At 38.9% G+C, this 25,679-nt stretch overlaps 1 protein-coding gene across 2 annotated transcripts in view; it reads right to left on the bottom strand.

The window, feature by feature from the left end:
* The window catches only part of SGMS2 (sphingomyelin synthase 2), a 52,111-nt gene that overhangs the window by 21,215 nt on the left and 5,217 nt on the right, over positions 1-25,679 (bottom strand). The window contains exon 1 of one of the 2 annotated variants that reach the window (XM_077778474.1): positions 1,337-1,501. The exons of the other annotated variant lie outside the window; for it this stretch is intronic. The gene's annotated coding sequence lies outside the window, so the exon portion shown is untranslated. Of the gene's footprint in view, positions 1-1,336; positions 1,502-25,679 lie in introns of those variants that run through there. 2 annotated transcript variants of the gene reach the window in all.

The raw sequence follows: 25,679 nt of genomic DNA, 5'->3' as shown, positions 1-25,679 counted from the left end.
GGAGTCTTCTTAAATGACCACTTCTCAGAACACATTCAAGAATTACACGTTCAAGATACGTAAGACAGCGCTGCCTCAGTTTATCCTTTTGTATTTAGAGACACACACCACATGTCAGGAACGCTGACAGCCTTCAGAATCATACAGGGGAAAGAGACACAAAGCCTTAGCTACGTTTCCAATCAGGGAACACATTCTCCATTTGTTACTCGAGAAAGGTCAAATCCTACAACGGACATGGTAAACTAGGAAGGAACAACATTTTGAAGCAGCCAGCACAATTTCTACTGAGGAATAGAAACAGTCACCCCAGGGACCAGCTCCAGGCACTCACCACTGCGACACGGAGGGGGAGAGGGTACCTTTGGCTGAGGCTCCACAAGCTTGAAAGAGCAAAGACTTCTTCACAGCACAGAGCCCCAGCACCGACTTTCTTATACTTGCTAGCAACACAGCCCCAGCTGTTCTCAATTTAGGAAAGCCGTATTTTAGTCGTGCCATAGAAACCACCTGAAGAGGTTTCTGAACCTCATAATTAGTCCCCACCCTGAGTACACTGCACAACTTCGGCATAATTCTTCACATTCTAAAGGCCTCCCTTTCAGGGGAACTTTAGGAAAAGAAAAACAGGGAGGAGGAAAAACTCAAAGTAGGACAGCTAAACCTTCAGTTAATGAAAGAAAAAGGGAAAAAAGTTAAAATGGCACCGTCAATAAGTACAGGCAATATTTGCGGACAGTATGGATAGCAAATAGATCAACCACACGCCTTTACTGTGCACCTGAACACCGCAGCGCTGAGAGCGTGACGTGGAGGCAATTAAAGGGAGTTTAGTAAAAAAAAAAAAACATGCCTGACCTGATCATTCAGCCAAAGAGCTTACAGTCTAACTGAAGAGACAGAGCTCAAGTGACAAAAAACTACTGGGGAAGACAGAAAGGTGTATTGTAAAAGGAAGGATGAGGTGACTACTAGATAAACACCTAGTTTTAGTTGTATCTCTGCTCCTCTGACAAGATGTGTCTGCAGAAAGGCCATTTCCAGGGAAGTGACAGCATGAGGAAAAGTGACCTGGAGAAAAATGGATGGTCACTGGGCGATGGACACAGGCTAAGAGGTATCACTGAGAAGCAGACATCTTACCCTTCTATGGTCCCTGTGAAAAGCCCCAGCCACTAAAACATTAGGGCAGGATGAGAAAGGACCAGCACCCCCATCTGGAAGCCGGGATTGACAGATATTCTTTGTAGAAAGAACCCGAGATAGCACAATGTTGTGGGAAGAGTAAGTACAAATAGCAAAGAGATGCCTCTTTAAAATATTTGCAAAAACAAACCTTTGACACACTGGATTACCACTTCTAATGGAGGTGCCAAGACACTAACTCAGCCGTTGCCTGTCTCTTTTCACCAGATCTAGGCTAATCCACTCATAGCATCTTGCCCAACTCATCAAAATTCTCTCCAACTTTACTACTCCACATCTGCTCCTAGCTTGCTGTTCAAATGTGAAAGAAGCTTTTGATTTTGAAACCCAGGTCCACTGGTGGACGTACTGGCAGTCTCTATAAGATAGCTATCTGGTTCTAGAACCCAGAATGTAGAACAGAAGAAAATCCAATTAGTTACCTGTTTTGTTTTGTTTTGTTTTGTTTTTTTTTGCCTAAGAGGAAGCACTCAGCCACTCACCTCATGGGACAACTGTGAGGATGACTGAAATAATTAATCAAGAAGAGCTTTGTACTACTGGGAGTAAGAGCTCTTGGTGAGTGCAAAGCCCATTTATCGTCATTAGTAGCAGGATTGATATTTTCCTTGGGATTTCATTAAGAAGATTGAATATACAAAACACATTCATTCTGTGTCAACCAATTTTGCAACACAATGTCACCAAGATGATGACTACAACATATTCATGTCTATGGTGATCCTTTGCTACCAAGTACATATCTGGGAAAGTGACAAATGCCACAGTAGTTTCTCTCAATGGACAGAAATCCCATAAGTTCATTTGTTTTGGGTGCTATGCCAGGGCACATGGCAGATGGAAAATTTTCCAAGTCCTTACATTGCAAAATACCAGAAGTTAACCTAGAGAATATTTTAAAACTTAAAGACCTCTATAGACTAATCTTCCTTTAGAAGGCAACTGCAAAACTCTGAACCTTTTTACACTGATATTCTGTTAGGTTGTTTTTAGGACAAAGTATGATTTATTCCAGAAGTGCAAGTAAGGTTTCAAATTAGGAAATGATTGTGATAAAACACAAACTTATGTAAACAGAAAAGATGATCTTGAGTGAAGTCAAAAAGGCATTTGATACAAATTAACATCCACTTGGTTTCAGGGGGAAAAGGATTCAATAAAGGAAACAGAATTATCTATATAGAAACACAGTCTTTCAATGCCAGTGTCATGTAATGTGTGTTCCAGTAACAGTAAAAGTAAAGTCTTTCACTGTTATTCCTCTTTTCGTCCCTAAATAAACTTAAGAATCTTTGTCAAATTACAAGAACACATTACTTATTATTATTATTATTATTATTGGAGGGGAGGGACAAATCGGTGAGAGTGGGGAGAGGAAATCCTAAGCAGGCTCCACACCCAGCGCACAGCCCAATGCAGGGCTTGATTTCACAACCATAAAATCATAACCTGAGCTGAAATTAAGAATTGGATGCTTAACCAACTGAGCCACCCAGGCACCCCAAGAAAACACATTTTTAGCTTCTGCTTTATTTCTATCACCTCTATTCCATAAAGGGTTTGATGTTACCATATTCATACATACATTAGTTATTTCCCCTTACTAACCTCAATAGGATCTTCCCTGTAATTTGACAAAAATGATTCCAAGATTCACACTGGTAGGTATTAGGCTATATATTACATAATACTAGAGTAATGGCACCCAGTTATTCTATTGAGTTTATCCAAAGGAAATAAGAATGTACACAAATATGTCTACAAGTATTATTTTAAGTATATTTATTTAGAGACAGTGTATGTGTACATGCTCTATCAGGGGAGGGGCAGAGAGAAGGAGAGAGAGAATCCCAAGCAGGTTCCATGCTAATAGCACAGAGCCCAACATGGGGCTCAGTCCCATGAACCATAAGATCATGACCTGAACCGAAATCGAGAGTTGGACGCTTAACCAACTAAGCCACCCTGGAACCCTAGAAGTATGTTTTCAACAGTCACTGATAAGAGAAAATTCAAAATAATCTAATATCCAAAAACAGGGGGTTAAATGAATTACGATTATCATACTATTATAAAATATTGTTTTGAGATAGTAACTATAATGTGCGAGACAAGTATATAAATATTACATAAGACGGATACAGTTATCCAATTAAATGCAAACTTAGATTTGAATAGGAGATACAGAATTTCAGTAATTCACATCAGAGGTTATGGTTTTTAAAAACGGCAAAAGGGGCCATGTGACAGATACTCAAGGCTATCGGAAAAGGTACGGTTGTCAAACTCATGATGCATGCATCTCCTTAGCAGTCCCAACCTGAGGCTCACTGATGGCATCCTGTAGTGGAGATTGAGAAGAGTCACAAGCTTCTGTCACACAGCTTAGAAATGCACTGCTTACTAGAGACCTAAGACAGCCTGGTTGTGCATTTGCAATAGTTAAGAAGATAAGACATATTCAATGTGTAAATGTAGTTTAAAAATTAAGGAAATTTATCTAAGTTTAAAAATGGGTTTTAATGTTTAGAAAGAGGTCATCTATTGAAGAAAGAAGTTAAACACTGATGAAAAAAATGTGTTTTTAACATCTGCAAGTTACAATTATGAATAAAAGAAAATTTATACATTCAGCTTAAAGGCTTAGGAAAAACTAGGTCTTGAAACAATTTTAATGAATGGAAAATCAATGGAAAGAAACACGTGATAAGTTTCTTAACAGACATAAAAGCTTTCTCAGACTTAAAAACAAAACAAAACAACTCAGTCGTCACCATAAGGCCATTACAAAGTCACGCTGCAGGAGAAAACAACCACAAATAGTTCTCAGAGAATACTTATCTAATTAGTCCTCATAAAACCCTAGGAAATATTTCAAAGAAACTGAGGTAAAGTGAGAAGCTCAAGGTCAGAGAGGTAGAAAGAGCAGAGCCCAGATTAGAACCAGGAATCTGACCTCAGGAGCCCGTATTTTTTTTTTAATAGTTTATTGTCAAGTTCATTTCCATATAACACCCAGTGCTCATCCCCACAAGTGCCTCCACGCCCATCACCCCCCTTCCCCTCCCCCCCATCTGCCCTCTGTTCTCAGCATTCAAGAGTCTCTCATGGTTTGCCTCCCTCCTTCTCCCCCACTATTTTTCCCCTTCTTCTCCTCCACGGTCTTCCGTTAAGTTCCTCCTAACCCTCCTATACATGCAAAAATATGGTATCTGTCCTTCTCTGCCTGACTTATTTCGCTCAGCATAATACCCTCAAGTTCCATCCATGTGGCTACACATGGCCAGACTTCATTCTTTCTCATCGCCATGTAGTATTCCATTGTATAAATAAACCACATCTTCTTGATCCATTCGTCAGTTGATGGACACTTAAGCTCTTTCCATGTTTTGGCTATTGTTGAGAGTCAGGAGCCTGTATTCTTAATAGCACACCGCCACCTCTAGTGCCATTACGTTAAGAGGTCAACAATATACTCAGGGAAAAAAAATAACAATTATGAGCTTTTTTTAAAACCATTTTTTAATGTCTACTTATTTTGGGGAAGGGAAGTAGGGGAAGAAAGAGAGAGAGAGGAGACAAAGCTGGCTCTGTGCTGACAGCAGACAGCCTGATGTGGGGCTCGACCCTCAAGATCATGACTTGAGCCAAAGTTAGACACTTAACCAACTGAGGCACCCAGGCTCAAGCTTTCTTTTTTTTAAGAAAATATACATAAATACATAGGAAAGTCCTCTAGATAACATCAGAGGCATTTTTAAATCTCTGTAATTTTGCAAAACTTTGTATAAACTTTGAGAAAACTTTAATATATAATTCACTCCTCTTGTGAGAGGAGGAAAATAGGAGCCAATTAAGTATGTCTCCTTACCTCGATCTAGCATTTAACTATAGCCATTAACTAACAAACTACCATTTAAATATATATCACTTTATGTTAACAAGATCCATTTTAGCTATGTCATGCCTTTAGTTTCTTCAGAGATCAAGACATCCTAGCTTTTCCTTATTAACAATCTTAGAGCTCAGCTTATATAAAACTCTTCCCACATAAAATGGGTAAGTCCTAATATGCTTGCAGATAACGAGGACATCATATCAGTCACGGGATTCTATTTCAGAAGCACTCACAAAATTTGCTGAATATTTTTACTAACGAGTTCTTGAGAACTGAAAAGAAGATCTATAACCTAATAAATTATTGTGTATTTTTGTGACATACTTTCTCAACCAAAGTAACACAAAAAGAGTCCTGATCAGAGCTTTATAATAAGTTTTTATACTGCCACTGGGTCTGTATTATCATGATAGACGTAAAGTTAGGCAAATGGGCAGGCTTTGCAGGGTGGTAGCATGTTGGGAATGGATCTGGGAAAATAACTTTTTTAATTTAAAAGATAAAATTGAACCTCTGAATTCTGGGAGAGATAGCTTGGGTAGAGGACAGATATCTTGATTTCTGGTACTGATTTAGTATCCTTCATGAAGGCAGAGTGGACATCAGTTCGGTATCCAGTTGTTATAGGAGAAAGATCCAGGCTACAACAGTGATTGCCTGCGGCTGCTGGTGGGAATGGAGAATGACGACTATAAATGGGCTCTAGGTTTCTTTTGGGGGGATGTGAAGGCCTTAAAGTAGAAGGTATGATGGTTGCACAATTCTGTAAATCTATGAAAAATCATTTAATCGCATCCTTAAAAGAAATAAACTATGTATGTATGTATGTATTTTTGAGAGAGAATCATATGAGGTGCAGAAAGAGAGGGAGAGATAATGACAAGTGGGGCTTGAGCTTACCCAATGCAGGGCTCAAGCTCACGAACCATGAGATTATGACCTGAGCTGAAGTCAGAAACTTAACTGAATTAGCCACCCAGGCGCCCCACAAATGAGTTTTTTACTATGTGGGTAATAATGACCTCATTAAGTTAAAAAAAAAAAAATACAGACTGTCAACTTCTTTCTAAGGAACCAGAAAACCAAGGACTATCCCACACTCATTATATTCCTGACTGACATATCCCTGTCAAATGTAGTACTTACCACTGAGCACTTCTTTAGCAGTAATTCCACAATGCACATTTCTAAGTTCTCTGCAGACAAGATCAAGAACCAACCGATGAAAATTAAACAGCTTAACAAAATCTGTGTCAACGGAGCTCCAAAAAACCCTTGTAATAATAATATGAAAATAATATGAAGCTACCTGGGTAGCTCAGTTGGTTGAGTGTCCAACTTCAGCTCACGTCATGATCTCTTGGTTCATGAGTTCAAGCCCCACATCGGGCTCTCCGCTGACAGCATGAAGCCTGCTTCGTATCCTCTGTCCCCCTCTCTCTCTGCCCTTGCCCCACTTGCACACTCTCAAAAATAAATAAAACATTAAAAAAATTGGTCACTTTAACTGGTGGGGTGGACAATTTAATACTTGTTGAAAGGAATACTTATTTACCCAGAGCAAATATTAGCTGTGTCAATTGGAAAACCATAAACCGTGGCACGGGGAGTATTTCACAATAAGGGATCATCTCCAGGCCATGGTGCAGCTGGGGGTGGGGGGGGGGGGANAGCCTGTATTAACTGTTTCTGACTTACGTTTGACACAATAAAGTACCTTCACGAAGATACTAGCAACCTGTTCCATTTCCTAGCTACTATTCTTTTTATTGCCAATGGCTGCAAAATTCTGATGATCAGATCTAATTCGAGCATATTTTGAAAAGACAAAACCATCACCCTGGGGCTGAGAGACTGAAGTTCTCCAGTAGGAGGAGGGGACTCAGAAAGCTGGAGTCACAGGAAAAGAGACAAGGTGACAGTCTTTGGAGTGAGGCGAATAAATAAGTGAATGAGTGTGTAGATGGATGAGACAGACAGATTGACTGACTAGGAACCTGAAGACAGAAGAAGGCTGTAAGTCAAGGACTAGGGAGTATTTAAAAATAATTCTTCAGTTTCCTTTAGATTTACTCTAAACCAGACATTCTCAGAGTTAACAGGTAGGGTTAGGGGGGCGCCTGGGTGGCTTAGTCGGTTAAGCGTCCGACTTTCGCTTAGGTCATGATCTTGCAGTTCGTGGGTTCGAGCCCCGCGTTGGGCTCTGTGCTGACAGCTCAGAGCCTGAAGCCTGTTTCAGAGTCTGTGTCTCCCTCTCTCTCTGACCCTCCCCTGCTCATGCTGTCTCTCTCTCTCCTAGAAATAAATAAAAATATTAAAAAAAAAAAAAAAAGAGGTAGGGTTAGGGACACATCACGCACTTTGCCCAAAGACTGGCTTACGTTTGCTCCAAACCTTTCTCCTCACCTCTGTTCTGGATACATCTAGGAAAGCTTAGAGAATTTCAGGAGGGTAGGGATAGAGGGACTCCCATGGTGGTTCCTTCTTTCTTTATCTGGTGTTTTCAGTGTTTGGTAGAACTAGGCTAGAATTTTCTACTTCCCACTCCACTTTTCTGAACTCACTGCCAGTGAAGTATGATATATCCATGGCCTCAGAGCATAAGCAGAGTTGAAGTCTTGCCTTTGTGTCAAAATGCTTATCTACTTTAGCGTATGAGCAGAAGAAGGTCCCTCTCCTTTAAATAGACGTTCGTACTCTTAATAATCTGAAACTGTAATTATGTCAATTCCCAAGATACAGAATAGACATTTGGTCACTAGAATCATTCCTCCTACCCCCACCCCCACCACACCAGCACTACCTGCTCCATGTTTAACCATCAAACAAAAGCAGCCAGCACTTATTTAGTATAAACACCCTGGGAGCTTTATCAGAAAGGTTAAATCTATAGCCTAACTAAACAGCAGTGATAATTACCTACTTCTACATTCCTATTCTTCCTTATATACCCTAAAGAGTTATACATTTTAATATAGGATTTTAATACTTATTACTTTGCAACAGGAGCACAGATTACCTACTGAAATGAGGATGTTTCTGGAAAAGACAAAAAAATCCATTTAATAATTTTAAAATATATTAAGTCTGTTCTGAGAGCTTCTATTTCCCAAGAACAGTGGCTGGCTTAAACGAAAAGCAGAAGCTGGGTCTAACAATTTCACAAAACCACACAACATGTTCTAAATAACAGAAGACCTCATTCTAAGTGAATAGATCACAGCCAAGGTGACAGCGTATATCCTCATCAACAAAAACAAAAATGTTTTCAGATTTGGAAGCATATCTTACTTTTGGAAAACCATGATAAAAAGTGAGAAGGAAAAAAAGAATAGTAATTTAATAATTCTCTGCTTTAACAGAGCTCCTTTATTCCATGCCCTTCAGATTGCTCAGATATACACCTATTAAGGGGAGACTGGGTGGGTTGGTAGGTTAAGCAACCAGCTCTTGATTTTGACTCAAGTCATGATCTCATGGTTTCTGAGTTTGAGCCCCACACCTAGCACTCTGCTATCAGCACAGAGTCAACTTTGGATCCCTCTGCCCCTCTCTCTTTGCTCCTAATCCTGCTCGTACTCTCTCTCTCTCAAGAAATAAAGTTAAAAAAAAAAAAAAGAAACACACCTATTTATTTCTCCCTCTACCACACTGTGACCTTACTGCAGGGCTATTTTATTCAATTTCCATAGCCTATTTATGGGTATGTAAAAACAGTATCCTGAAATTTTGCTTGCTGTTTACTAGAATCTCACCACTTTGGGATCTGAGTGAAATTGCCTGTAAGCAAGAACGACAGAAAGGGGTTAAATGATCTTGCTCTAGCGTGGAGGCAAAGGTGAGGCTGTAGGAGCAACATTTAACCAGGCACTCGCAGTCAGTACACAGTGTGGTAACAGCGAGAGCTGAGGCCGAAGAACAGGAAGCTTACTCAGTCCCCAGCACTGCCGGAGAAATGACACCCAGATACCCTCCCGTACGATTTCCTCATACAGGTCTAAAGTCTAGAATCAGACATGTTGGTAGGTATTTAAAATACAATAGTTACTGTATTTCTGCTCAGTGCTGTGCCAATAAACAGGTTCAAGAGTTCAAGAAATAGCTTAATACAACCGGAGAGATTTGAGGGGGGTACACTTCCTGGTAGCAAGAATTAAACACTGAAAAATTAAGGATCTGGACTTTGAGCAGGTTTGCCCCCATCTGCTTGTTGCGATTTGGGTGTGGTGCTTCGGGAGAGGGCAAAGGTGTGTGGGGAACACGAAGGCTAGGATTTCTTTGTGTTTTTAAGTCCTTTGCTGCAACCCACCTGGGCTCCTCAAGGCAAAGCATGGTTTTCACTATAAGGCAAGGAGAAAATAGGAAAGGAACAAGACCAGGGAAGACCCAGAAGGTCTGTATAAAGCCTACATTTCTCGTTTTCTGATGCCAACCACAAAGCTGTTCTTTTGCATGACTGGCCGAACAAGCCACTGCTTTCAAATGGTATGAGGCTATAAAAAGCAATACTTTCTCCAAAGCCATTAAGGTCACTATATTTGGCTCTAGTTTCCCTCAGAATTGAAACTGCTATGTTGTACTTAAATACATTATTTGTTTCTCAAAAGCACTTATTTGACCAATTCGCTTCTAATCTAGGATTTGGTTACTGCAAAAAACCTAATAATGATGATTTATATTTCCTACTTTTGGGTCTCTGAAGAGGGAGCCAGACTTCCAAACCAGCCCAAGGGTTAGTACACATAGGGGAAAGGCAGCAGAGAAAAGCAACTTAAAAGATTAAAATCGTGGGTCTAACAATGCCATTTTAACAATCTCAAGGAATGCAAGGGGCTATTATATTGGTATCTGAAATATATCTATAAGATATTTACCTATTGAATTTTCACCTGTCCTAGTAAAGAAGAAACTGTCACAAAGTGTTCATTCCTATAATTGTCACCAGAAAGTCTGCATATTAAAAAATTTTTTCATTTGAAGGAAATAAACCTGATTTAACCACCATAATGTTTAAATATTATTTTAGTAAACGTTAGTGGCTAAGTCTCTGAATACGCAAAATGATTGCCAACAGACATGGTGTGAGAGGGAAAATGAGGTTCTTTACAACTAGGTCCCGAGGTCTTCAGCGAGAGCAAATGATCCAGGAATCTTCAGCTGTATCAAAATGTTTTGACACACTGCTCTCTCAAAACAGGGAGACAGCTCAGTCGAGACTTTTATTTCTCTTTCCATTTGTGACCACGTGCACTGGCTCACAAGTTGCAAAGTTTCTAATAAACAAATGTCTTTTGTTGTCTATTCTACTGATGGTCCCCAGCATGGAGTGTGAGCCCCTCCCCACAAAGCACAGGGACTGTGCCAGAATAAGCACCACAAAGTAGACGATATACATCACTGATTAGGTAGTGATCCTTGGCCAATTGCCTGTTTCGTTTCAGCAAAAATCTAGAACAGGACACACAGGTCTTCTTTTGTATTTCTTTTATGCATACCATAACATGAGACGTTTAGTTCCAACATACTCAAGCTGTCCCTCCTGGAGAGAATTAGAAAAAGAGGGAAGATATTGGAAAAGACAAGGGATAGCACACAAAGAATAAGAGTTTTTACAATGAAGCCTGAAAAAAGAAAGAAAATACGGAAAAGTATAGACATCGGGCTGCACTTAAATGGCTCTTAGGGGCCCAAAGTAAGATTTGTTTTGTGTAGGGGTGTTTTATAGCTTGGGGAGTGTGGAGAGGCACTGGAAGGGAGCGTCCCTCCTTGTCATCAAAAGCAGGAAAGCTCTGAGTACTTGGATGAAAAACCAAACTGGCAGGGACTGGGGGGTAGGTAAGTGCTGCGACCCAGCAACACGGTGTTAAAAAATCGGGGACTACCTACACTGGAATATTTCTACCACAGCAACAGTCAACATAACCACAATTAAAATTTAGCATCTAAAAAAGCTCGAGATTCGCTGAGCAGAAACTGTTATCATATAGAAACAAATAATTATAACATCAATATAAATAACTTCTTTATAAATAATACATATAATATAATTATGATTCTTTAATCCAAGCTTCCACATGGGGGCTTGGCCCTCCACTTTATTTGCACATTAAGTCAGCTTTTCATCCTTATATTCTCAATGTTGAAGCCAGGTGACTGCAGGACCCTGACCGTGAAAGTCTACCGTCAAACGTAATTGGGAGAGCATAGAAGGAAGGAGCATAGAGTAATTTTTGCTAGGCTATCCCCGGGTGAGTGGAGAATGGGCAGGAAAGGAAACACAGGTAGGGGATAAAATTGCCAGGGCCTGTCTTATAGCCAGAACTCATTTCTTTAATTTCTTACTGGAGCTGATTTCCCCTGTACCTCCTCTGACATATCCTGGGCAAAAGAGTTCCTGCAACTAAGTATCCCCCAACTACTACTAATAAAAACTTCCTACAGAATATCTCATTGACGGATTAACATACAGACTTCTACCCTATTGTCATCCGTGGATAAGAACACTGGAAAGTTACCTTGAAACAAAATCCATTAAATTATAATTTGAACTGTAATTGGGACGAAGCATAACAATTGCACTGAATTGTTGGTAGAATCATAAACTGGTATAATTCTTTTGAAATTCTGTCTCTTTTTAAACATGTCAAGAGCTTTTTTAAAAAATATATTTTTAATGTTTATTTTTGAGACAGAGTGAGCAGAGGAGGGGCAGAGCATGGGGGACAGAGGATCTGAAGTAGGCTCTGTGCTGACAACAGAGAGCCCGATATGGGGCTCGAATTCATGAACTGTGAGATCATGATGTGAGCTGAAGTCAGATGCTTAACCAACTGAACCACCCACGTGCCCCTTAAACATGTCAAGAGCTTTTATAATGCTTATACCTCTTGACATAGTAACTCTACTACTGAGAATTTATTTTAGAACAAGTCTTAGAGAATACAGAAAAAACATTATCCAAAAATATATTCAGTGGAACAAAAATCTAAATGTCTACAGAAGACATTTAGAAGCATCTGTGAAGTACAGTAAAATATATGTAATACATTAAATATGCAACTAAATGTCCACAGTAGACATTTGGAAGCATCCATGAAATACATTAAACTGTTTAAAAAACAGATTATTTTAATAAAAATGTAAGTGTATGAATTTTTAAAAACCAAGTCAATAAATACACCAAAAGAATATCCGATGTAAATGCTGGTGGTGAGATTTACCAAGTATTTTTATTTGCTTTTGTACTTTCTTTTCTCCAAATTTTCTGCAATAAAAGTATTCACCCATGTATCTAAACACAAAAATATTTTCTAATAGTTTATGAAGATTATGTTTACAATTCTAACGATGAGGAAATGCAGTATAATTTCAGCAATGTAAAGTTGTATATATTACATTTATACAGAAAAAAACCTGAAGAAAATATACCAAATATTAACCCTGCTTGATGAATTTAAGGTGATTTTAATTTCCCCCCTTGTTCCAGGTTATATTTTATACTTTCCACATTAATCATTCTTATAATCGAGAAAAGCTGATGGCTATTTTAGCTATAATAGTATTGACAGAGTTAATAGGGAGAATGTGTTTGTTTTTAAATAGGTATTTTGTTTCGTACAATTTCAAGTATGTAAAAAATGCATGTACAGAAAAGTCAGAGCACAAGTACACTCAAATATTAAGAATGGTTGTCCAAGTGGTAGGAGTATGGGATTTTTTTGCTTCCTACATTCGTGTGCAGTCCACATTTAAAAATGTTTTCATTACAAATGTATCATTTTATAGCGAAAAGTACCTGAAACCATGTATAGTTGTTGCTGTTGCTTTCAGGGAAGTACTTATCAACTAAAAACTCTTTATCTCATGTCTTCACTCAGGCTCAATTAAGTACAATAAAAAAATATTTACCTACAAAGTCGTGTGTGTGTGTGTGTCTTTTAATTTGACAGAGAGAGAGAAAGAGAGAGACAGAGACAGAGGAGACAGAGGGAGAATAGGGAGCGCAAGCTGTGTAGAGGGGAGAAGGAAGAGAGAGAACCCCAAGCAGGCTCTTTCTTGGCTCAGTTCTCCATGCTGAGCCCGATGTGGGGCTGGATCCCACAACCCTGGGATCATGACCTGAGCTGAAATCAAGAGTCAGTGTCGGAGTGTCAACCTACTGTGCCACCCGGGTGCCCCTACAAATGTTGTCGTTAGACACACAGCTGCATCATTGTGGCTGCTTGGGAAAGCCTGGTAAACTAACAGCTAGTTGAATGTTATAGCCCTAACTTGACATACACACTCAATGAAATTAGTCTTCACTTTGTGTCAACTTTCAAAAAGAGACTTAATTGTACTCAAGTGTGATACCCTCTGCAGGGTTTCTTTACAATACAATGATGGGGACTGCTTTATAAATTTCCATATAATGGATGTCACTCAATATTTCACAAAACAAAAGCAGTCACTAGTTCGGTTTAGTTTCCCCTGAATAAAATGAGCTGCCAAATTTGCAGAGAATTAGGCCAAACTGGATTTGATGGGGGAGATGATTCAGTCAAAAACGCAAATCCCCAAGCCCCCTTTTCAAATATAGGTAAATTTTGCGTCCTGTGGATGCTTAGGCATTTAGGCATTTTAAAAACCATTCTCCTGATATTCGGTGGATTTTGTTTTATTGTACTCATTATAATAGTTTTTCTCCTCTGTTCTGTGACAAAACTTCAGAAATAACCTGACATTGCCAAATGATCATTAAATGAATGTTTTTCAAAACAGTAAGTATACCATATATAAAAGTTATTTTTAAAAATTGAAAGAATGATTGGAAACCTTAATGTAAACCAGTTTACAAAAACCCATAAATATTACTGAGTAACAATCCCAAGTACTACAAAATTCTAATTCCGGATCTTCTTTTTCAAAAAATTTATATTAGAGCTTTCCCCCCTAATTCCAAAAGCTACATACTGCACGCTTTAGAATTACTTCTAGGAATTTATCTAAAGATACCAGCATAAGTAAGAGAAGACTGTTTTCCAAATCTACTCAATAGAGTTTTTGGGCAACAGATGCATTTTAAAATTCAGAACTTTGATCTTCAGGAAAACTTAAGTATAGCATATATTTGGTCACGCAGCTCACCCCAAACCCCCTTGGCTGGACCTGGGAAACACTAGATACTCAAATATTAATATATCTGAATCAGACTAATGAAAATATTCCCACCAAGTTGGGTAAATGAAGACTATAAAGAGTTTCTGGATAGTTCAAGAGGAGTTTTGACACCAAGCGTTATTACTGAGGGGAGGAGGGAAGGCACGGAGAATAGAAGGAAGGGAGGGGAAGAAAAAAGGAGAGGAGGAGAGGAGGAGGAATAGATAGGACAGGAGGGCCTTCGGTTTTTAGAAGTTTAGTTTTTGAAAACACAGATAAGTGATTCTGGTGAAGAATTAGGTGAAGAAAGTAAGTTGTAAAATGGTATACATATATGGCATTCTTTACTGTGGGGAAAAATTGTGCTGGGTGTATAAATGAATCACACGGTTATGGGACAGGTGATATTGCATGGAACATTTACTTTTTACCGTTATGTATTGAAAAAATAAATAAGCAGCATGTTTTGATTTTACTGCCTAAAAAGACAGAGATAATTATTCATTTGAGAGTATTTAGTGTTTATTATAGGAAATGGTGTAGGGATGCCACAGTTTAAAAAGTTACTTCCCTCAGAGAGCTTATACTCTGGCAACTATATACAACAGCAACACTAATAAAAAGATTAAAATTGGGGGCATCTGTATGGCTCAGTGAGTTAAGCGTCCGACTTCAGCTCAGGTCATGATCTCACAGTCCATGGGTTAGAGCCCCACATCGGGCTCTGTGCTGACAGTTCAGAGCCTAGAGCCTGCTTCAGATTCTGTGTCTTCCTCTCTCTCTGCCCCTCCTCTGCTTGCGCTCTGTCTCTCTCTTTCTCTCAAAAATGAATAAACATTAAAAAAAGATTAAAATTGTTATGAAGAAAGTGTTCACTTCGGCAGCACATATACTAAAATTGTTATGAAGAAAAACCAGGGTGAAGCAAGAGAGTAACAGGAGGGTTATTCAAACTACAATCTCTGGGCTTACGAGGTAACAGTCAATTTAAACATTTTACATGAATACTCTTAATCGGAACAAAAAAATCAGTGTATCATCAAGTCAAAGGTGTATCAAGAATATCTATATTCCATCCTGCTGAGACCCAATTAATGTAAATAGCTTCTAGAAACCTGTACAAACATAACTTTTTAAAACAAAAAAGGGATTCCACTGGAAATTCTCCAATAATCACTCAATTATGGATTTTTGCCTTTGAGTTGTCTCCATTTCTAATAGACCAAAATAAAGCATATGTGTTTAATATTCTAATTATAGTCTTCTCAATGGACTTTTATTTAATTGATCACCCCAGGGCTGTCTTCTAAGAAATGTTTAACCCACATGAGGCTTTTAAGAAAAGGTTAAAGATGCGATATTATAATCATAGGAAGAGTAAAAACAATGATGCAGGAACAGAAAGGTTGAAGGTAGCAAATACCTAATGAGGATTTAGAATTCAATTAGACTTACAATTCAGAAACTTTATCATTGAATCCCAATGGATAGGATAGAAACTACAGATACAGAAAACTTCAAAAACTGTACCCCAAGTTTAGTGACCAAACTCAAGATTAGCAATGCTCAAGGGTTAAATAGGTAGGAACTGTTACTATACTCACTGCTGAAAGCCTGGAAGGTACGGCCAATACATGGGCGGTCAACATAGAAGACAGATTTATTTCTGGCCTTCCGTTCTGTGAGGAACTTGGCTCTGAGTGCTAAGGAAGGTAGCAGCAGAGAAGGCTGCCTCCTACTCTCAAGGGATTTTTTTGGTTAAGTAACTCCCCCCAATCTTCCCAACCAGAAGGGACTTAAAAAGACCAAAGAGCAATGAAAACAAGTTTCATAAATTAGATTAGAGCCTGAAATAACATTTGAAGTTTAGTAAAACCGTATACCAGATACAATGAACTTAAAAAGGGGGTGGGGGGTAGGAGGGGATGTGTGTGTGTGTGTGTGTGTGTGTGTGTGTGTGTGTTTGTAATAAATGTAATGGGAATTTTAAGTCTATGAAAACTGAAAACAAATGTTTTAAAAAGTAAAACAGTTTTGTTTTGTTTCTTTTTAATAAACAGCCTTTTAAAAATGCCAAGCCTGGGGCAGCTGGATGGCTCATTTGGTTAAAGGTCCAACCTTTGGCTCAGGTTATGATCTCACGGTTTGTGGGTTCAAGCCCCACATCAAGCTCTGTGCTGACAGCTCAGAGCCTGAAACCTGCTTTGGATTCTGTGTCTCCCTCTGTCTCTGCCCCTGCTCATGCTCTCTCTCTCTCTCTGAAAAATAAATAAACATTAAAAAAATAAACAGAAACATAAAATGAAAATGTCAAGCCCCACCGGGTGTTGTATGGAAGTGCTGAATCACTATTTTGTATGCCTGAAACTAATATTACGCTGTATGTTAGCTAACTGGAATTTAAATATTTTAAAAAACAAATAAATAAAAATGAAAACACCAAGCCCCACAACTCTGTAATGAACAGAAGATCAGTGAAGTAGTTATTCAGTTTAGCAGTGGTCTATCTTGGGAGTAAACTATGATCAGAATTCTTTTCTACAGAGTGAAGCAGATTTAGAAAGACACAGGATGATTAAAAGCACCGAACACGAACATGATGCCATGAGGCAGCCAGGAAACACTGTAAACTCAATGTTCAATTAGCATCAGGAAGCTGAAAGATGTAATTCCATACATAATCTTATTTCTATTAAATCTAATTTTCATTGATGACCCTACATAAATAAAAGTCTTTGACTATAAATAATTACTTGAAATTGTTTTTTAAAATATATCTATGCTAGCAATAACCTATGTTTAAAAAACTGAAATAAAGTAACAGGCTAGAAAAGAAGTTTTTTGTTTTGTTTTGTTTCCAATTTGGGTTTTGTTTGGTTTCTGCTTCTAACATCTCCTGTAGCTTACTCTGCAGCAGTAATAGGAGATTGGGAGCCCATTTCCAGAGCTTATACTGAACAAGAGTAATAATTATATTCTGGTTCATATGGATCTATACCTTAGAGGTACATCTTAAGAATATCAAAAAGGATTATGGGTTGATGGGGAGGATTTAAAAGAGAAGAGTCCATCTGGGGGGTTTATTTGTAGGATAAATAAAATCTTAGCCATCATCTCAGTTTCCAACTCCCTCCTCTGCTCACTGACAATCACTCTAGGTCCTATCCATTTTAATCCTCCACCCATCTCCTTAACTCTGCTTTCTCCAGCTTAGTTCAGGTCACGAACATCCCTACTTACATAGGGCAGGATATCAACAGCCACAACAAATTTTAAACGGATTACATCCACCCACCAAAAAGATACCTAAAAAGTTATTTTCTAAATGAAAAGAAAGCTGATATAGTCTAGGAGTATCAGGCACCACCTGTATTTTATACTATTAGAGTACAAAGTGAAAGCATTGAGAGAAGGGTTCCCTAAGAAGATATAAACTCAAGGGGGGTCTGGGTGGCTGACTTGGATAAGTGTCCGACTTAAGGCTCAGGTCATAGTCCGGCAGGTTCAGGTTTGGGTTTGTGAGTTTAAGCCCCGTTTCAGGCTCTGTGTTGACTGCTCAGAGCCTGGAGCCTGCTTCGGATTCTGTGTCTCCCTCTCTCTCTGCCCCTCCCCCACTCACACTCTGTCTCTCTCTAAAAAATAAATAAACATAAAAAAATTATATGGAGACTTGGGGAGAGGGGAGACTGGGCTTTATGAGCTCACTGGGCCAGGAGTGCTGTACCTGACAATTCATTTCTGGGTCCAGGAATTGTAGCAGGAAAGGTTTTTGGAGGAAATGACATCGATGCTGGGAGGCCTGACACATGAGAGGCAGGTATGTAAGCAAGAGGGTAAGGGTGAGAGGAGGTTTATGCTGCTAAAAAAACCACTCTATGAAAAGGCCTGATAAGAGGGGAAATTGCAAATAAAGGGAACAGAAGTTAAGTAAATATTGCTGGGAGCACAGGATTTAGAGAGAGAAGAGAAAAAAAACTCATCTCAAGAATAGAGCCTGAAAAGGAAGGCAGAGTCCAGATGCTAAAGGTCCTCATAAGCAATGTCAAATGTCAGAACACAACACCCTCTAAGAAGCAGTCTGGAGAAAAAACCGAGATAACTGAGGAAAGATGACCTGACTGGATATTTATTATTATGGAAATTATGTTAATTTTGTTTCCAAGGAACAATGGCAGTAGTAAGGTGTTTCGTTTGTTCTAAAGAGACTCTTTATCTTTTTTTTTTTTATTTTTTAAAATGTTTTATTTATTTCTAGGAGAGAGAGAGAGAGAGAGAGACAGCGTGAGCAGGGGAGGGTCAGAGAGAGAGGGAGTCACAGACTCTGAAACAGGCTCCAGGCTCTGAGCTGACAGCGCAGAGCCCGACGCGGGGCTCGAACCCACGAACCGCGAGATCATGACCTAAGCGAAAGTCGGACGCTTAACCGACTAAGCCACCCAGGTGCCCCAAGAGACTCTTTATCTTAAAGAGGCACAGTGAAATAGGTACAGATGGATGATGAGATATTGGGATTGCTTCAAAAAAATCCAAGGGTCGGGGGGGCAGATGATGAAAAAGATTTCCTGTTACAGTTGTTGTAGCTGATAAGGTTCCCCACAGGTTCTCTCTACTTTCAGTATAACTAATGTTTGAAATGTTTGAAACTTACAATAGTAAGTTTCTTTTTTAAGTCAAAATAAGCAATGGATTTTGGCCACAGAGAGCTTTTAAAAAGCCCTTTTTTTAAGGGCTTTAAAAAAGCCAGTAAAGCAGGAAATGGACTGGGAACAAAACCAGAGAGGGAGGGACAACTGTATCAAATGGTCAGTGGTCAGTCCTCCCCAACAGTGACTGTGCTGCTTCAGTTTCTCCTTGGAGGAGATGGTTCATGACTTCATAACCTTTTAGTTTTTAATGTTTATTTTATTATTTTTTTTTTTTAAAGAGAAAGAGAAGCACAAGCAGGGGAAGGGCAGAAAGAGAGGGAGACACAGGATCTCCCCAAGTCTCCACCTAAAAGCAAGTGCCCAATTATAACTTTGGGCTTGTTAGAAACTAACCCTCCCTTCTGGGGTCCTTTGTGTCCAACGTTTTCACAGTATGGTTACCATTCTTTACATCTGCCTGTTGACCTATCTATTCATGCACAATTACTAGCAAACCTCTTAAAAACGGTGTTCGACAGATGCAAATCAGATTTTTTTCAAAATCTGTCAATAGTAAGAAAATCCACAGCATTTTAATGAAACGTTATATTTAATCATAAAGCCTTTCAAATGTGAATTACATATTTAGTCAGCACCTGGGTGTAATCAAGACAGAGACCACAGAGCTTGTGGAAGATGAAGACCCTAACTGTAAAGACATGGCTCTGGGGTCCTGCCTCTCACAGGAGCTGGACACGGCTCCACTTTGTTCTGGAAGTGGCACCGACTCCTAAAACCAAAAATGCACTTATCAAGGATATTACTGCTCTTCAGCAGATAACTGCTTAAATAAACAGATTTCTCTGCAGAGACTTTCACCAAAGTGCAAACAGACACCTGTATTTGATTATCAACTGTTAAAAAGAGTTTTCTAGGAAATGTTGGTTGACCATTCTGCAGCTTTTCTTACCTACGAAACTAAGATTGTGCATAATAACCAGGTAAAATTGAACATTTCTTTAGGGCCTTAACAAATGTTTTTGGCTTTGTATTCTTTTAAGAAAGCTTTTATTGGGGGGAAAGTATTTTACAAGTATACACTTTAAACAATTTTATCAACATTATGATCATGCAAGCTAGCTGGGATTTACCGCTCTTATGCTAGATTCTCTCTGCCAAGAAAATAAATAATTATTTAATTAATATTTTAGTTAAAGCTAGGTTGGAATATTTAAGTGCTGAAAAGCTTCTGAATTTATATCCTGTTAATGAATTTATATTGTGTAGACTTAAGAATAAGAGCTGTAGCTAACATTTAAATAATATTTACTATTGCCCAAACACTATTATAAATGCTTTCCTTATTTAAGCTTCACCACAACTCCGAAATCAATTATTACCCATATTTTACAAATGAGCACATAGAAGTTAAGTGAATTAGCCAAGGTCACCAGCCAAGGTCACTAAGTAGTGGAGCCAGTATTTGGTACTTTCATGGTTCTAATTCAGTATGTCATTTCACTACTTTTTGAGAAAACAGATCTACAAATGAGTACACGGCTTCAGCAAAGAAAAGGAAATGTGAACCCCTACTAAATCTCAAGAGCCAACCTTGGAGATAGTAGATTCTCACAGCCAGATCTCCTCTGCCGCTTCCTCTTGACACAGAGGGAAAATGTTTCAGAGTCAACAGGGAAGACCTGACACTTCCTTTATAGCTGTGACTCCCAGGAGGGGTCAACTCACCTCCCCCAACTTTTTCCTTTTTTTTCAAGCAGGCTTCACACCTAGCATGGAGCCCAGTGCAAGGGTTTGAACTCATGACCCTGAGATCAAGACCTGAGCTGAGATCAAGAGTCAGATGCTCAACCAACTGTGCCTCCCACCACCTTTTCCCTGATATTCTCTTTCAGATACAGAGGACAGAAATGCTCCCANGAGGGGTCAACTCACCTCCCCCAACTTTTTCCTTTTTTTTCAAGCAGGCTTCTCACCTAGCATGGAGCCCAGTGCAAGGGTTTGAACTCATGACCCTGAGATCAAGACCTGAGCTGAGATCAAGAGTCAGATGCTCAACCAACTGTGCCTCCCACCAACTTTTTCACTGATATTCTCTTTCAGATACAGAGGACAGAAATGCTCCCGGAAAGCAGAACCAGGTCAGGTTGAGTTTGTTTTGCTAAAGGTGTGGTTGGGAACCAGAGAAGGGACCATGCATTTTATCTGTGCTGTGAACTATACGAGAAGAAAGAAGTACATTACAGTGCATGGTGTCCCTGAGAGAGAACTTCAACTAGAGGAGCTCTGCTTTTCTATTTTGGAGGGGTTACCCAAAATCTCACCTGAAATCTGGGCTCCCTGGCTAAAAGTAATGGTGCCATGGCAAGGTCCTGGATCCGAATAGACCAGAATCCTTATCTCTATGTATTTGGTCACAAATAAGGACTAATCTTGGGTACATAATTTAGCAACCTTGGGTTTCAGTTTCATTTAATACAACCCCATTACTTTATTTCTAAGACCTTTGCCATATTTAAAAAATATATCACCCCAAGTCACCTGCATGGCTCAGCCGGTTAAGGTCTGATTCCTGGTTCAGTTCAGGTTATGATCTCATGGTTGGTGAGATCGAGCCCTACATCAATCAGGGGGACTGATAGCACAGAGGCTCCTTGGGATTCTCTCTCTGTCCCTCTTCTCTCTGACCCTCCCCAACATGTGCACCTGCATGCACGCTCTCTCTCTAAATAGATAAACTTAAAATATATATCCCATAAAAAGAAAGTAAAGATGCATTAGCTAGCTCAACAAAGACAGCTAAAAAAGTCAAATAAAAATCCCATTTCTCACATGAAAAAGTAGGGTAAGGTAACTTATGGATAAAGAATGAACTAACCATCAGATGTTCTAGGTGTTTCCTCATAGAGGTCAAAACATCACCATGAGATTGGTCCTATGAGTGAGAAATTGATTCTGTCAAAAGATATAAAAATGTTTGATATTTTAATGAGCTTGATGTAGATAATTTATGGGTAACAGGTCCATCGGGGCTTATGAAGATAATGAACAACAAAATTTTACTCAACAACCACAGCCCCTACAAGTCCTTGTAATGTCAGAAGTAAATTAAATACAAGTTGAACCTACATGGTAATTAATATCTTAGAATCCTAAAGCCAAGGTTCTAACCCTGACTCTACCACTTGATAAGAAGTGAAACAATCTCTTTGGCCCTCAGTTCCTTCTGCCTTACCTCTCTGACATTCTCAAATAAGGGACTATATCAAATAATTGGCCACTGGCATATTACAATTAAAAAAATTACCTTATATCTTTGTTCCTTATGATAAGAAATCACATTTGTCAATATATGCCACATGAAAAGGGAAATAAATTCATGGAAGAAGCATCCATTAGGTTCCCTTCACTACTTAGCTGTCTAAATGGAGTAAGCAGTCTACTGCGGGGTGGGGGTGGGTACTGATGGACAGCCCTTTTTATACCAGGACTGAAGCCAATTAAATAAGATCTTAACAAAGAGCTCCTGATTTCAGGTTAATTAAAGAAGATATAAGACATTAAAACTGAAGAAAATAATTTTATAAGGTTGAAGTGAAAGGTCACAACACAGAGAACAAATAATGGTTAATTTTGCTACAAGGTAAAGAACAAAAAGTTATTGGGTGAGCTCAGAGGCCAATACCTAAAGTTGCAAAAGAACCAAGCATTATGTTTATTAGTTTATTATACCAGTTGACCATTATATGTATACAGATCCGAATTTAAGAAATATTACAAATTAGTGTAAACTCTGTTTAAAATAGTGTTAAAAGAGGGACAGTTCTAAAATATTTAAAATTGAGAAGTAAAAATATCCCAAGTAACTTGAAATTGTATACCTTGATTTAAAGAGCTAAACTATCTATTCTATTAGCATTCATGTTTAAAGGGAGACAATGTACAATATCAGATAAGACTAGACTTCTCTGGTAATGGATTAGCAATCCTAGATTTGTTTTTTTTCTGGGTACCAGACCATTCCGGTTTTAACCTCAGACATCACAAACATACACACCCACATTCATACACACAGACACATACAGACAGAAAACATACACACTGAACAGAATATTGGAAAAGCAGAGGAACACATATTAGAGCTCTTACTTATTTATTATGTTAATTTGTTTTTGAGGGAGAGAGAGAGAGAAAGAAGAGAGCCTGTACATGAGCCAGTGAGATAGGGGCAGAGAGAGAGAGAGAGAGAGAGAAAAGAAAGAAAGAAAGAGAGAGAGAGAGAGAGAGAGAGAGGATTCGAAGTAGGCTCTATGCTGACAGCACAGAGCCCAATGTGGGGCTTGAACTCATGAACCATGAGATCATGACCTGAGCCAAAGTGGAATGCTTAACCAACTGAGCTTTCTTAATCAAAATATCAAATTCCTCCCTCAAATTTTTAGAATAGAGTTAAGTGAATTCCATCAGTTTATTTGAACCATCTGAAGCATGATTTATGGCTTCTTCTGTTTTTGAAAATAAGTTATACATGCTCAGTAATCTTTTATGAACGGCTAGTACAGTTTTCCACCAAGTAACAAAGATTCCTGATGAAGATTGAAAATCTAAATGAAAAGAAAAACTGTAGGTTCTTTATTATAATGTATCTTATATAAGAAGGGGGATATAGCATAACGTATAATAAATAGTAGAGCACAAAAACTTATGTATGTTGCTTCAGATTATAAATACCTCAGAAGACCAAAAGGAATCTCTGTGATTATATCCCCCTCTCCCTGCATAATCCTGATACAGTTTTTCAATATATAAATAACTTTCAAAGTACATAATGCTGAAAACCCTTGGAGAAGTTTTTTAAAGGATGCTATAATTATAATTTCTATTAATTGCAGCTTTCAAAATGATAAAAGCATAAATGAATCCTTAAAAGTTCTCCTTGGGGTACCTGGGTGGCTCAGTCAGTTAAGCATCTGACTTCGGCTCAGGTCATGATCTCACAATTCCTTTCGTGAGTTCCAGCCCCGTGTCAGGCTCTGTGCTGACAGCTAAGAGCCTGGAGCCTGCTTTGGATTCTGGGTCTCCCTCTTTCTCTGTCCCTTCCCTGCTCGCGTGCTATCTCTCCCTCTCTCTCAAAATAAATAAGCATTAAAAAAAATTTTTAAAGAAAAATAAAGTAAAATAAAAGTTCTCCTCTTTGGGATTTCCTTCATTCCTTCACAATTCTGCCCCTACCCCTTAGGGAGTTGTCTGTCTGGAGGGTGGGAGGCACGGTAACACACACCAGAGCTTATGACAATAGACATCGGTGGTCCCCAAATATTAATGTTAATAATATTTTGTGTTATTAACACATGTGCATGTTAATATGCACACCCACTCTGTGGGGTAGGTACCACTGTCACCTCCATCTGAGGCATGAGGAAGTGAAACCCAGAAATCTAACAAGTGGCCCAGAAGATTTGAATCCAAGCAATCTGGCTCCAGAGCACATGCTCTTCTTAGCCACTATGTTATGTTGTGATTCTCTGAGATTTTGGTCTATTTTTACGATTAGGAATATGCTATTTTTTCTTAAGAGAAACGGATTTCCTTCCTCATGAATCCTTCTGGGGAGAGAGCTCATCTTTTTCTCCTCTACTCTTCCTCCCCAGTTACCATGCAGGGAAACAGTCTGTTTGTCCTTTGAGGTGATTTCCTTTCAAATATTAGCCAGCCCCACCTTCTAACATACAGCTTCGAGCTCTGGGTCACCTGATGCCTTCAGTGCCTGCGAGAAATGTTTATCCCACTCCCCAGTGACTTATAAGAGGGACATTTCCTGGAAATATTGTGGATGGACATTTCACTGTGGTGAGGTGTACAGAATGCCTGAATCACTCTTGTTGCCTACTAACCTGTTTGTGTTTGGCAGGAGGAAGGTGACTCAGACACAGGTACACTCAGACACAGGGCAGATATTTATTCAGCGCGACCTCCTCCCGGCTCTCGACTGTTGATTTCATGTTTAACCTTGACACTGTTCTTTCTCACATTCCACTGTTAGTAGAGGCTCCTTCAATCCTTTCCAAGTCAGGGAACTCAAAATATAGTATGCTGTGCATAGAATCAACAGATTCTTTGCAGTTAAAATGTAGACTACATTATTTTCCCTACCGAGTTCTAAAGGAAAAACCTCAAGACAAAAGTAATTATAAAATTCTTACATGTAAAAGTGAATTGAAATTATATGCGGTCATGGAAGTTACATGCCATCCCTCTGAGAATTTAGTTCTTTCCTGAATTCAGTTAATATAACATATTCTGAAACAGCACTGAGTCACTAATTTTGACCTCATACTTGAGAATTTTTTCAGGCAAATAGAGTTGACTCATTTGGTGGGCCACATTCTAGGCCAGAAAAACTTTTACATGGATACACATTCCTGTCTTTATTACCTGTTAGAAATGATGACCAAACATGAATAGCATCAGAGTTGAAGGGATTCACTTTCAAATGAATGAATGAATGAATATACAAAGATGTCACAGCAGGCCTACAGTCACCTCACTGATCTTTGTCTTCAAATTTAAGTTAGTAGGCGTGCTCTAGAAGCCAAAATGCTCCAGAATAAAACACTCTGGACTTGCACTTCATGCAGATTCTCCAGCAGTTATTACTATTCCCCTAATATTTTACAGACCCACTTTTCCTCGTGATTTCTATTTATTAAATATTCAAAGGAGGAAAAGTGGCTTCAAAAAAGCCACACACATACACACATACAATATTGGGGGGGGGGGGGTGGGGCTTTTTT

This window comes from Crocuta crocuta, unplaced genomic scaffold, assembly GCF_008692635.1.
Source record: "Crocuta crocuta isolate KB4526 unplaced genomic scaffold, BGI_CrCroc_1.0 scaffold587, whole genome shotgun sequence".
NCBI classification, from domain to species: Eukaryota; Metazoa; Chordata; class Mammalia; order Carnivora; family Hyaenidae; genus Crocuta; species Crocuta crocuta.
Note: the sequence above shows the minus strand (reverse complement) of the source record. Positions and strands in the feature narration are given on the sequence as shown.